Source organism: Callospermophilus lateralis, unplaced genomic scaffold (genome assembly GCF_048772815.1).
Source record: "Callospermophilus lateralis isolate mCalLat2 unplaced genomic scaffold, mCalLat2.hap1 Scaffold_62, whole genome shotgun sequence".
Taxonomy (NCBI): Eukaryota; Metazoa; Chordata; class Mammalia; order Rodentia; family Sciuridae; genus Callospermophilus; species Callospermophilus lateralis.
In genome coordinates this window covers 2,529,359-2,543,943 of record NW_027514663.1, presented here as the reverse complement: position 1 = coordinate 2,543,943, position 14,585 = coordinate 2,529,359, and the positions used below count along the sequence as shown (strand labels likewise).

General features: G+C 41.4%; 2 pseudogenes; both read left to right on the top strand.

Moving 5' to 3' along the window:
• Window positions 1-418: 418 nt before the first annotated feature.
• LOC143389765 (semaphorin-4C-like) lies at window positions 419-10,432 on the top strand (annotated as a pseudogene).
• Window positions 10,433-13,975: 3,543 nt separating this feature from the next.
• LOC143389786 (small nucleolar RNA U13) lies at window positions 13,976-14,084 on the top strand (annotated as a pseudogene).
• Window positions 14,085-14,585: the final 501 nt, after the last annotated feature.

Sequence of the window (14,585 nt, the reverse complement as noted above, 5' to 3'; positions counted from 1 at the left end):
CTCTTTGCATTCCCAGGATTATCCCTTGCTCTGTTCCATGTGTTCTCTGGCTGAAAGGCTGCCCACAGAGCAACCTGGTTTATAATTCAGAGACTGGGGAGGCTTCAAGTTGCAAGTCACATATTAACAAAGAGGATTTATCTCATCACTGTGGCCCAACAGATGCACACAAACTTCATACATACTGCAGATGCTATAAGTGTGCTCCCAATTTGCTTTTTTGCTATTGGTGCCTAATGGAGAGTAGAAATAATGCCACCAATATTCTAGGGTCACACTACCTAAGGATTCAAACAGGCTGCTGGGCTCCATCTCCAATGATAAAAGGATGGAAAATAAGGAGGGGAGAAACATTCTGAGCCTGTGCTGTCTAATATCTGCCACAAAACTTCAACCCTGCCATCAGCTGCAAACACGTATGGGCACTGGAGATCCAGTGAGATACTGTGATATTCATTTACTTGTGTGTGGGAAGGGTGGATGAAAAGCTACACATATTTAGAGTTTCAACAATAATTTAAAAAGTGGCATGACATCCTTGGAAAAAGAACTCCTTGCCTCTAAACTTAAAAGACATGGGAAGACAATTGCTTAGAATAAATCAATTTGGATTGGTACAGCCACTCTGGAAAGCAGTATGGAGATTCCTCAGAAAGCTTGGAATGCAACCACCATTTGACCCAATTAAACCACATGGTATCTCATCAAATAGTGTGCCCCCAGGCCTTCCCAACCCCCATCAGGATCAGCAAGCTCTCTCTTCCCTTCTATGGCACTTACTGGATTATGCCATGATGAAGTACTATGGGACTCCCCCCAAACATACCCATGTACTTGAGCTTAAACACAGGGACACTCTATGAGCTGCATTCCCAGTCCCTTTTCAAACTTTATTTACATACAAGTTCTTACTACGTTGCAAGGGCTGGCCTTCAATTTGTAATACTTCTGCCTCAGCCTCCTGAGTGACTTGGAAGACAAGTGCCAGGGCTCCTTGCTGGTGGCTAGGGGCTTCTGTCCTCTACTGAAAGAAGCTTCTGGAGGATGAGGATCAAGATTTCCCACAGGGAATCATCCTTCTCTGCATCTACTTATGACATTACCATATTCCTTGTCCACTAGATCTTCTGGGAGGCACCAGCTGAGAAGAAGATCGAGTGTTCTGAGAAAGGGAAGAGCAACCATGTGGATGCTCAGGCTCTGCTGGCCTCCTGAGCCTCACAGGGCACTCTTCCCTGGAGTACTGTCATAGGAGGTCAGACCTCTCTTTAGCCTCGGCACTAGTGGCCCTCACCTAGGGGTCTCACTGACTGATCCCTTTATCCCCAAGATGGAGTGTTTCAACTGCATCTGCTTCCTGCAGCCTTACAACACCTCCCATATGTATGTCTGTGGTACCTACGCCTTTTAGCCCAAGTGCACCTACATTGTGATTGCTGCCCCACCCTGGCTGCCTGCCACCCTGGCCTCCAGTATGGGGTCCTGCCCTCATGCTCATCCTCCTTCTGCCTCTAGAACATGCTCACCTTCACTTTGGAGCATGAAGATTTTGATGACGGGAAGGGGAATTGTCCCTATGACCCAGCTAAGGGCCACACTGGCCTTCTTGTAGGTGAGTGGCTGTGCCTGTTTTGGGTGAGTTCCTTGGAACTTGACACACTCTGGGTGTCTACACCTTGTTTATGGCCTGACCGTCCTTCCATTTCCCACAGATGGTGAGTTGTACTCAGCCACCCTCAATAACTTCCTGGGCACCCAGCCTGTCATCCTCCAGAACATGGGGCCCTATCACCCCATGAAGGCAGAGTACGAGGCCTTATGGCTCAACAGTGAGCAGGGAGAAGGACTGGGGAAGCCCAGGGTGGGAAACCTGTGAGGTCCTTGTCACCTCATGACTGAACCTCCTTGCCTTGCTGCAGGGCCCCACTTCATTGCCTCTGCCTATGTCCCTGAGAGTGTGGGGAGCATCACAGGGGATGACGACAAGGTGTACTTCTTCAGTGAGAGGGTGGTGGAATACGACTGCTGTACCAAGCAGCTGCAGGCCCAAGTTGCCGGTGTCTGCAAGGTATTGAGCCCCCAGCATGAGCCCTGGGAACCCTGTGGGCTGGGCATCGGCTGACCCACTGCATCTCCTTGATATCTGCCAGAGTGACATAGCCGGTGCACACACACTGCAGAAGAAGTGGACCAAATTCCTGAAGTCACAGCTGGGGTGCTCAGTGCCCAACCAGCAGCTCTATTTCAACCAGCTGCAGGCTGTGCATACCCTGCAGGGTGCCTCCTGGCACAAGACCACCTTCTTTGGTGTATTTCATATGTGATGGTGAGTTGGCCAGGAATGCTGGGGTGGGGATGAGCAGGTGTTCACGTCAAGGGCAGTATGTGGGTGGGAGGGCCTGAACCATGCTGTCCTATAGGGATATCCAAGTGGTCAGTGTCTGGAACACTGAGCACTTGCCCCTTTTAAAGGCCCCTGGGGAAAGAAGGCAAGGCCCTGCCTGGTGGCACCTTAGATCTGCCTGCTGGTATATTCTTCTGCCCATGAGCATTTTCTGCTGATCCCTACATTCCTGCAATCTCTGGAGCTGGGGTGAGATGTTAAGGTGGGCATCGGACCTGACCCTTGAGATCCCTCTCTCATTGCAACAGGGGTAATGTGGACCTTTCCTCAGTCTGTGAGTACCAGTTGGAAGAGATCCAGTGGGTGTTCCGAGGACATGGTGGGGAACCAGCAGGTCAGGACCAGAGCACCACTGGGGACTAGGCAGAAACCAACCCTGGGTTGTTTGAGGAAGTGCAGAAGTGGGGTCAATACACTGACCCAGTACCCAGCCCCCAGCCTGGTTCAGTGAGTCTTTTGGGCAGGAAGTGTTCCCTGTCAGTTCCAGTGGCCTCCCAACAGCTGATAGCTCCCCTGTCCATACCCCTACCCCCACAAGTGCATCAACAATTGGCGCCATCACCAGGGTCACACCAGTTCTCTGGAGCTGGCTGACAGAACCCTCATCTTCATCAAGAAGCACCCACTGATGGACAAGCAGGTAGAGCCTTCATGGGGCCAGCCCCTGCTCATGAAAACACCAACTTCACCCACCTGGTGGCTGACCAATTTACAGGATTTGACAAAGCCATCTATACACTGCTGTTCATTGGCACAGGTAGGTAAGCTCTTGGGTGTGTCTGGGGCTGGGAGACACCCAAGAGCCTCATTCCCTGTCATTGACACTCCCTTCTCCAGACTTTTCCAGGAGATGGCTGGCTGCTCAAGGCTGTGATCCTGAGGCCTGGGGTCTACCTGATTGAATAACTGTAAGTGTTTGATAAGAAAAATGTGGAAAGCCTTGTGCTGTCACCAAGCAAGGTAGCTAATTAGACTCCATGCACTGCCATTGCACCCACTCCACCATCCCCAAATCAGGTTGGCATGGTTGGCCAGTTCAGCACACCTAAGTAAGCTCAGGGCAAGCCTGGGAAGTCAGGGTGTGTGCTGACAGGATTGGCACTCCACAGGAGCATTATGTATACCCTGGTCCCTGCAGGGCTGCATTCCCAGAATTAGTCCTGGAGAAAACACATGTTTTTTTTTAGACACCTCTATGTGGGTCCAGGACTCTGCTTACAGCCTCCTCTCTGATCCTCTCCATACTCGCCAGACTTCCCCAGCTTTGACATGTTTATGGTGCCCTCCCAGCATTGGTTTCTGCCTAGTCCCCAGTGGTGCACTGGGCCTGACCCGCTGATTCCCCACCATGTTCCCTGAAGTGTTGTCTTTTTCCTTAACCCTCATACACATTTGCAGCATCCTCTGGATGATGATTTGTTTGCCTTTTGCAGCTATTATCACTTAAAATTGTTTCCCAGCACATGGAGTAACAGCAGAAAGAATATGGGGTTGTGTAAACACTCAGATTGGCAGTTACCATTCAAACAGAGAACACCTTATGCTGTGCTGGTGCTATTGTGAGAGCCAAGGGCACTGGAGGAAAATGTTTCATGCCTTCTGTGTGTATAGCCTCCCTGTTTTCTTGAGACTTGCACATTCCTTTGCAGTGCTGTCTTCTGCCTCTTCTTCATATGGGCACCTCTCATGCTTGTGCTTCTTGGAGTCTGAGCAGCCCTGGGATGCATGTGGCCCTACCAACCCTCTCACTCCTCTTCTCCCACAGAAGCTTCTCTTTGCTGGCTCCTGCTCTCAGTTGGTCCAGCTGCCCCTGGCAGACTCTGTGAAGTACCACATCTGCGCAGACTGTGTCCTTGCGCGGGACTCCTACTCTGCCTGGAGCATCAACACTAGTCACTGTTTGTCTGTGGCCAGCTACTCTGGGTGAGCTGGGTTCTGCAAGGGCTGGGACCAGGAAGGTGTGTGGATACGGTGGTTGGAACCATGCTTCTGACACCCCTTTCCTCTGCCAGATCTCTACTTGTTCAGAACATGGGGATCTCAGATACCAGAGGCTTTTGTGACATTCATGGCACTAAGAAAGGTGAGCTTTTTTGTGTTCCCCTCCACTCCAGATGGGCTGTGGTCCTTAGGTGGATTTTCCACATCACACCTCCCTGGCCCTTGGTCTCTTGCATTGACTCTGCTACATTCTCTCTCTGTTGCTACAGTCAGGTGAATGCTGAAAAACATCACAATGGTAGTGGGCACAGACTTGGTACTTCCCTGTCCCTCTCCTCCAAGTTGGCCTATGCCCGCTGGATCTTTGAGGGCCAGGACCTACCTGCAGATGAACCAGGCTCCATCCACTATGATGCCCATCTCCAAGCCCTGGTGGTGATGACTGCCCAATATCACCATGCTGGGGCCTACAACTGCTTTTCAGAGGAGTAGGGGACATGGCTGGCTGTTGAGGGGTATCTTGTGGCTGTGATAGTGGGCCCCTCAGTGACCTGGAGGTTCAGGCCCCCATGGAATACCTATGGCTTATGTGGCTGGCTGTGGTTGCCCTGGGGGCTCTGAGCCTGGTGTTACTGGTCTTTCTGGTTTGGTCGCTTTGCCAGTGGCTTCAGGAAAATCTGGAAAATGATATCAAGGCAGCAGAGAGGACCCTATTGTACCCGCTGGAGTTGCTCAAACATCACATCAGTCCCCTTTCCAGCTCAGAAACAGAAGTGTAATTTTGAGATCCTGTTGGATACTAGTAATTGGATGGCCCCTCTAGATTGTGCCTGGACATGCTGGGGCCAGCTTGGAGTTGGGTCCCTCTCTGCACCTCCTGGCAACCCAGGCCAGCCCCTGCCTTCTTGGACACCTCTTTCTAGGGCCCTCAGGAGCGGGCCTAAGGGCCTGTGATATTGTTTAGAGACACTTTTGGTTGTTAAAATGGAAGGTGTTGTCTACATCCTTTCATGCCCAGGTCAGCTCCCACCCTAAGGACTGTTCTGGCTCAGAAGTTCAGTTGTGCTGATGTTGATAAAGAAAACTTGCCCTGTCCAAAGCAGGGCCCTTCCTCTCCAGATTGCTCTGACACACCTCTCATCTTGCTCTCCTCAGAACACTGTTGTCACCTGACTCCATTTTGTTTCTTTGTTTATGTATTTTCTAATTCCACAATGATAAAGATCTTTTTCAATTGTATTGTGTGAATTATTCCTCCTTCAAATGATACCTTTTCTCTGGGGTCATTTTGCTTTATTCAGATGTATTATTTTTTGTACTGGGGACTGAATCCAGGGTTGCCACATCCCAAGCCCTTTTTTTTTATATTTTACTTACAGACAGCATCTCCCTGAATTCCTTAAAGCCTCACTAAGTTGCTGAGATTGTCCTTGAACTTGCGATCCTCTGCTATCAGCCTCCAGAGCTGCTTGGATTACTGGTGTGCACCAAAATATGTGGTTTAATTGTTTAAAAACAGCTTAATAGTTTTTATTTCAGGGAGAAAGCTGTCCTTTCCTGCCCCTACTCTAGTTATAGTTTAACTAGTCATAAATCTCTAGAATGACAGGTTGTTGTTGTTGTTGTTGTTCAGTCCTTTGGAAATCTCTTTTATCTGCTTGTGTCTGCAGCAGTTGTTAAATCTTCTGTTAATCTGATTATTGATCTTTGATGCATAATGTTCTTTTGGGTTTCTTTTAGATGTTCTCTTTTTTATTTATATTTTAATTATTGTTATTTTATTTTTGGTTTTTGGTACTGGGGATTGAACCCAGGGACATTCTAACCCTGAGCTACATTTCCAGAATTTTTATTTTTTATATGGATTCAGGTTCTCACTAGGTTGGTTAGGGCCTTACTAAGCTGCTGAAGCAGGCTTTGATCTCCAGATCTTCTTGCCTCACTCTGAGTCATTGGGATTACAGGCATTCACCACCACACTCAACTTAGACTATAACTTTTAAAAATTGGTATATTGTAAATATACATAATCATAGGATTCATTATGCCACATCTGTGCATGCCCATAATTTGGTCAATCTTGTATATAATATTCTTAACTTGGGATTTTTTCTCCCTGGGTTTAATGTAGATTTCAGTCCTATAACTCCAAGTTGATAAGTCAGTGTGTCTGATTTTGTGAGGGAGTTTCTGCTGCTTTTATTGTCTTTGTACATCTATTCAAATGGTCCCTTTTCTCACTTTTATGTTTTGTTCATTTGTTACCTTATCAGGGAGCCCATCCCTGCCCACTGCATTATAGCCCTTCACTGACTTCAGAGCACCTAGCACCACCATAATATATACATACACACACACAGTTTATGCTCACAGATATATTTCAGACTAAGCATATATTTATGTATAAGATACACACATATGCATTATTCTTACCTTTCCATAAGCTCCATGTAAGCTCCATATAGTATCATGCTGGCCTGTAATCTCAGTGACTCCAGAGTCTCAGTGGGAAGATTGCATGCTCCAAGACAACTTGGACAATTTAGTGAGGCCCTGTCTCACAAAACAAAAAGGGCTGAGGAGTAGTTCAGTAGAAGCACACCCCTGAGTTTATTACATTAAACAAGTTTCTTTAATTTTTCAAATGATTATTTGCCTAAATCTACGAGTTGGAGGTAAATATTGATATTTAGTATTTTATACTCATTTGGGAAGATAATTCTTGACTCTTATTTTATAAGTCAGAAGAAAGAAACCAAGCTTAGCTTTTCAAAAATTGGTTACCCTGACAAAAATAAAATTCTAAACTTGCACTTGCTTCCATTCCCCAAATAATATAAAAGAATTGATTTTACAAGAACTACAAGAAACCTGAAATTCCTTGAAGCACCAGTTTAACAAATTTATCCCCACAATAATTCTGAAAATATTGATTTAATTAAGGCAAATAATTGTGTCTTGTCAAATGGGAATATTGGGCCTCTGTTTGTTTATTGTTTTATATTCCAAGGGGCTTCCCAGAAATGTACCAATTTAAAATCTTGTTAATTAGCCATTATTTAATGAGATTAACTATCATTATTTTGGAATACTAAGTATAGTGAAAATAATAGCTGAAGAATATAACTATGCTAAGCAATCAATAACTTGGTTTATTTAACCTAACAACAATGCAAATTTTATAAAGAAAGACAAGAATTTAAAAAAAAAAAAAAAACAATGTTTGTCTGTTTGTTTTCCACAGATACATCACCATGTATCTGTGGAACACAATGCTGGTTAGTGTTCAAAACATTTATTGAATGATTGATTGATGGATATAAAACCAATCTAATCATATGGAGGACCTATTTCCTCAACATTATTGTTAATTTCCTCCAGGTTCCATTGGGAACATAGGTGCTGCTCGTTATTCCTAAAGAAATTGAGATAGATAACTGGTTAGAAGAGGATATTCATATCTTCTGAATTTACTGCAAAATAGTTTCACTGATTTACAATAGCTATATAGTGGATGAATAAAGGTATGGAAAGAAATGTTACTTGCTGAGAATGAATAATTCAAGGTGCCTTTCTTTGTTTGGGGCCAAGCTCCAGATACGACATTTACTTTCCTCAACTAAAAGTACCATGAGTTTTTTCCAAAAATATAATTTATGAAGTGAATAACTTAAAATTTATCAGAGTTCATATTTATCTTAAATATATGTTCAAATTTACTTCAGTCCAATCAGTATGAAACAACTAAAACTTCCACTAATTATGTGCAGATAAAATAGCCAACCAGTTGATATTTTTAATCAATAAACTCCTTGGGGATAGTTACCTATTCTTTGTAAATTTTTATTTCAATGAAAAAATTATTATTTCAAATAATAATTTCAATAAAATAATTTACCCAAAAAAGTACATACAGATCCGAAATCACTTATACTAAATAAACATTGGAAACAAGATATACTCCATAACTTTGTGTCAAAACACAAGTGATACCAAATTGACCTGAAGCAATTTACAGTTCTTATATAACTCATTTTCAACCCCCAGCCCTATGTTGCAGCTTCACCTACTGGAGTGTGTCTTCCCCACCCCACTGGGCAGGAGCTAGTGCTGACAGTTAGGGCACCATCATATTTGCAGAATGCTTTATACCTGATCTGCCTCCACTCATGTGTTTCATGCCTTTTCCCTGTCCCCACAGAAACTGCAGGTCAAGGAAGAGTATAGAGCCACATTCAGTGAGATCAGTAAATCAGGTTACTGGCTGCTGTCAGAGATGGAACTGCAGGTGTTACTCATCATTACCAAGTGCTTTGAGGACATGAAGGTGGCTGCTTAAACTGTGGATACCAAGAATGTGGGTGCCTGAGTAGGCCAATGAGTGGGCACTGTGGGAATCTCCCAAACTAGGTAGGGCCTTGCCCCTGACTGCCCAACCACTGTTCCTTCCCCCAGGACACCCAGATTCTCATTGAGGTGCACAAGTCAGGTTATGCCCACCCTGGTGATGTGGAATTTGAGGACTTCAGCCAGCCGGTGATCTGTGCACACTCAGAAAATGGCCTGGACACCTGCTCAGATGGAGAGCCTAAGTTCCAGGGCCCTGGCCATAGTTGTGCCAAGCGCTGGCCTTTTGGCAAGAAGAGCAAGGTGGGGGCCCAGAATGTTGTGTGAGAAGACAGTGAGTGGGGCCAGCTGAGGCCCTAATGAGTTGAGCCCAGCCACAGGAATGCTGAGTCCTGGGCCATACTTTTCCTCTTTGCTACGTTCCTGGGCTGGAGGGAAGGAAGGCAAGTCAGCAGCACATTGTCCTGGGAGTCTCCTGAGGTTGAGGAGGGCAGGATGTTGTCCTGTGGCATCTGTCTGCTGATGCTCAGGATGCTGGGAGAAGATCTGCTGGTGGAATTCGTGCTGGACTGACAGTTTGTGTTCCTGTCTTTTAGGAGTGCCCCTAACCCCAGATCTCTATCCATCTGATGGATCCTTATGCTCTATAGTTTTGGTATTTTTTGTTTGTTTGTGTGTTTTCAGCATCAGATGTAAACCCTAACACCACTGGTTTATATCTTGGACAGCTCCTGACTCCCTAGTATGCCTTAGACACCTCTCACTGACACCAGCCATTCTGGTCTTCAGCCCTCTCCTCCTAAGCTGTAACCCCTGACCTTTCCTGCCTTCCACAGCCCTCTATGAGTGGCATGCCACTTTGGCCTGTGTCTGAAGACTTTCTTCATGAAAATGCCTCCTGTACCTCCTTCTAAACTGAGTCCAGAAAACCCAGTGGATTATAGCATCCCTGTTCCAGCCCCTAGACCTAATAGTCAAGGGATGTAGGAGATGGGGTAGAGAGAGGTGTGACCTCTTTCTCTGAGTCTAATGTCCTCCTTGTTACCTATCAGATTTTGTGTTGCCCTCACATGTACTTTCTGTGTGATTATGCATCTTGATTTGGGATATTATTACTATTTTTTATTTCTTTTTTGCTTTTGCTTCTCTGCATCCATACTTATGTTCATCCTTCTGTCCATCTTCATTTTCTGCCCTTGCCTCCTCCTTGCCTGTCCCTTCCTGGACCCAGCTGGTAGTCACGCCCCCCAACCCTCTTCCCCATAGAGGGTGTCATGTCCTTGACCTTGCCTAATGGGTTCCCTTACCAGCTATGTCTATGATCCCTTGGTCTTACTGAGTGAGATCAGTAAGTCAGTCATTCTGTGGCTATCATCCTTCCAGATCCTTCCAGGAGGCCATGGGGGTAAGTGAGGACTTTGGGAGGAGGGATGGCACTGGCCCTCCCATCAGCAAGGTGGTGGACCCTAGGCTTGCTTCCTGCAGCCAGCTGGGTCCCACTCCTTCTTCACTCTGTCTATGACCTTGCTCCCAAGATATTTGGAAGGGGAGGAAGGTGGACTTGAATCTTCAGGAGTGTGCAGCGCCTGGAAGCTTCAGCTTCAGAATCCCAGACTCAACCCTCTCTTTCCTTTGCAGACTGTGGCTTCAGAGGATTTTAGTCACTTTTCTCTAGAGCAGCAGAGAAAGCAGCTCCAGTACCAGTTAGAAGAACACAACCAGGAGCTGAAAAAGAGGTGAATCAGAGATAGGGCCTGGCAGAGAGGCCAGGCAGGGGACTGAAGAGTGCCATTGGGTTATATTTAAAAGAATGGTGTGCTCAACAATAGAGTGCTTGCCTAGCACAGACAAAAAGTAACCATAAAATATTTACACTCAAATGCACCCAAAAATGTCACAGAGACACCAGCAGGGAGGTTTTATAGGTGATTCTTCATGTGCCTGGAGGAAACTGTTGCTTTCGCTCCCATGCAAGGATTTCTAGAAAACAGAGTGAAAGCTGCCAGCTTATTTAGAAGGCTAGGAAACCTGGGTTCCCAAATCAGTGAGCAAGAATTCAAGTCAATGAAATTATGGTCTCATTTTTCCTCACTTCTGGTTTTAGATACAAAATCCTGACAAGAAAATTTAATGATGTACTACAAAACAATACATGGCATGGTGGTGTTAGTTGGGTGCCACAGAACTGTATGCTTCATAGTAATCACAAGAGGAAATTTTGTGTTATGTCTCCTTCACCAGAATAGGAAAAGGTTGTTTTTTAAAGAAAAAAATACATAATCAATTGGGCATTATCCCAACAATGCAAACATGGTTCAATATCAAGAAGCCTTACAGTCTAATCCATCACATTAGAGAGCTAGAAGGAAATAAAAGAATATCGCTAACTTTTTAATAATTCAAACATTTAAATATTAAAAATTAAAATCTGCCAGGTTAAAAAGAAAATCTATCTATTTTGGATATTGAAAAACTATCTATTTAGATAGAAAAACTATCTATTTTGGATATTGATTATATCAGTATAATTTCAAGGACTATAACACACACACACTCATAACAAATGTTAATATATTATTAGTGGCACAGAATGTTAACTTGAGGCAGCTCTGCTCATGTGGGGCAAGGAGTATATAAAAAGTCTCTGTAACTTCCCTCAATTTTTCTATGAATCTAATTTTTTCTCTTGAAATTAAAAAAGAGAGATCCATATATCTCAAGACATAAAATAAATAGTATCTACATCTTGCTCAGAAAATCTTTAAATATATGAATACTCTAAATTTATGTATACAAAATTAATACTTAAATGAAAATTTAGATCATTGAATTATTCTGACTATGAATGAAGTTAAATGTAATATATCCTTTGTTCCAGTTATTTTACTCATAGATTTAAGTTTAGAGCAATTTTTTAAAAAGTTTGGAAAAAAACATAGACATGATTGCTTTATTTTGGCATTGTTCACAGAAATGCCAGAATTAGAGATAATCAGGAGAAGTTGGAGACAATGTTAAGATAATTATACTGGATTTGTACAATTTCAAATGTATAAAATTGAATTATAGCTATATGAATTAAGCACAGGAGACTTATTTAGTGAGACATATTTATATTTATCCAAGTACATACATAAAACTCATTAGAAATCTGCATAAACAGAGAAGTGGGCATTAGGGATGAAGGATAAGAAAAAGGTGAGTTAGGAGAATAGCATGAGACAAAATGCAGAAATTCATGAGATGACCCCTGTGCACCTGAGATGAACACAAAAGAGAAACAACTAAAAATTTATTTACCTAAATAAAAATCATTTCACCATTTATCAATCATTTTATCCTATTAGGAAAATAAAGTATACACATTTATTTGTTTATTATTATTTTTGTACTTAAGCTGGAGAAAGAAAATAATGAAAAGACTCTTTCTCAAGGTAACTCAGAGAGTGGAAAAGTATAAATAAAGCAATGATCATGGATGACTTCTTGAGTAATGGTTCATCACCATTTTCTCTCATTAGAGTAAATACAAGAGGAAAAATGTTAGGAAATTAAGAAAAGTATAAAATCACCCCAGAGGAATAATATGCAGTGAAAATAATTCTTCTATTTATCTCTAGTGGCAAATGTCAAAGAATTATTTTACAAAGAAGCAAAAAGGAGGAGAAATATCTGAATTTTCTTTGACGGATTTCTTTTTCTATTTTAACTTGATTATGCAGCAGAAATGGATTTCTCATTTTGAAACCAACAAAGGGTGGCATTTTGGCCTTCTCACTATGGCCTTGTGTGGATTTTCTATTTGCATATTTCATCTCAAGTGCAGTATTTCTCAGTATCAAGGACTAGATACACAGCAGAGCTGTGCTGCTCAATGTATCATCTGTTCACAATGGTTTTGCATAATGGCTCTATGTTGCTTGGAGATGTGCACTTAATTGCAGCAATCCATAAAATACTCTGTAATGCTCCACACCTTAATTAGCTCTTCCACATTTTAAGGGGATGCAAGGAGAGGGAAAATTCATCTAGATGTTAAAGGAGAATTCACATAGTTTTTCCTCAACTGATATGTCATAAAATATTAAATGACATTTCCTTTACTCTTAAGAACTTTTTGAAGAGTAAAGTATGAATAAATTCTACACATCTTTTGCCACAGTGGGAGGGGAATAGTTTATTTAAAACAAGGGCAAACTGAGGAAAAATTATCCTATCCTAATGTCAAATTTAATGCATGTGCTCTTTACCTTGGCTTTCAAAATTGAAAATTAGCATAGATATCTGGACATACTATCTTAATAAGAACATCATTAATTATAATATTCTTTAAAGATCACTGTAGAGCCACAGTTGGTTTTAATTTCATATTTAGAAATATCAATTTTAGCTGTTTAATTTGATAAGGTAAAACATATAGAGAAAAAAACCTATAATGATAACACAGGAATTTTTATTAAAAATTTCATATTTATTAAAATTTGTCTATCCTCAATCTTTGTCAGTGCTAGATTTTTTTCTATTTTATAAAAATAAATTTTGAAACATATTTCTGATAGGATTTAAAATGCAAACAAGTAATATTAAAGATACACCAAGATATTATTGACATATAGCGTTAGCATCTCTTTGAGGCACTATATATTCTAAATAATTTTTTATTTTATCTAAGTCTCAAAACTTTATGATGTAAATATTTTTAAGCAAAATTCATAGAAAGAATCTATGGCATCAAAAAGGTTAAGAAACTTGATAGGGCATAAATACTAAATGGCACAAATACTAAATCTGGCACTGACAAAGACTGAGCAGAGATATTTAGTTTGATTCTGAGTACTGAAAGGAGAATAGCAATAAGGATGGTCAGAATCGAGAAGGACATAGATAAGTTTATATAACTTCCTGTTTTACACTAAAATGCATACTTCAAGTGAACTTCTCAAGTACATTTAGTTTGAAATATGTTAGAACTTCATACATGTCCATTGATAAATGAAATTGATAACTGAATTATAACAGAATGAAAGGTTCAGAAAAAATGGAAAAAATAGCAGAAAAGAAGTATTCAGACCATTCTTTTAGTTATTTTCCTGACATCAAATTTCTTTGTATATCATGAAGTTATGATATGATTATGATAAAATTATGATATGATTCAATCTGTTATACTAACCAAGATATAATTGCATGGATTTTATGACCTATATAAAAAAGAATTAAACTTTAATCATTTATTTCATCATGACAACAATCTTTAATATAACTTATAAAAATAGAATAAATATACTTTTGGTTCATAAGTGTGATGATTATTGGGTGTTCATGTGGCTGGTGTGGGAGATGTGCCTTGCTCTACATCTTGTCACTACATCTGCACATTACTTATCTGTTGTCAAAAAAAGGCTAAGGAAGGTATTTTATTAGGTAAATTTAAACTCCTTCCTTCTCTCTTGAGTTCTTATTTCTTTTTAATAAGTGATATAATTCCACCTTACTCTGATCTCTCTGCCTGGGGCCCATGAGCCACCCTAGAAATTGTCTAAAAAGAACAAAAAGAATTATCTTTCTTATTACCTTCCAATACATATCACATACTGTCCTGTTCAATTTTCAATTTAACATACTGTCTTGTTCAATTTTCAATTTTTTTTATTTTTTATTTTTTTTACAATTCTAAACCAACTAAAGGATGAAGTCTAACTCTATTTTTTTTTATTTTTTTATTTTTTTATTGGTTGTTCAAAACCCTACAAAGCTCTTGACATATCATATTTCATACATTAGCATACATTAGCTTCAAGTGAGTTATGAACTCCCTTTTTTACCCCAAGTACAGATTGCAGAATCACATGGGTTACACATCCACATTTTTACATAATACCATAATAGTAAC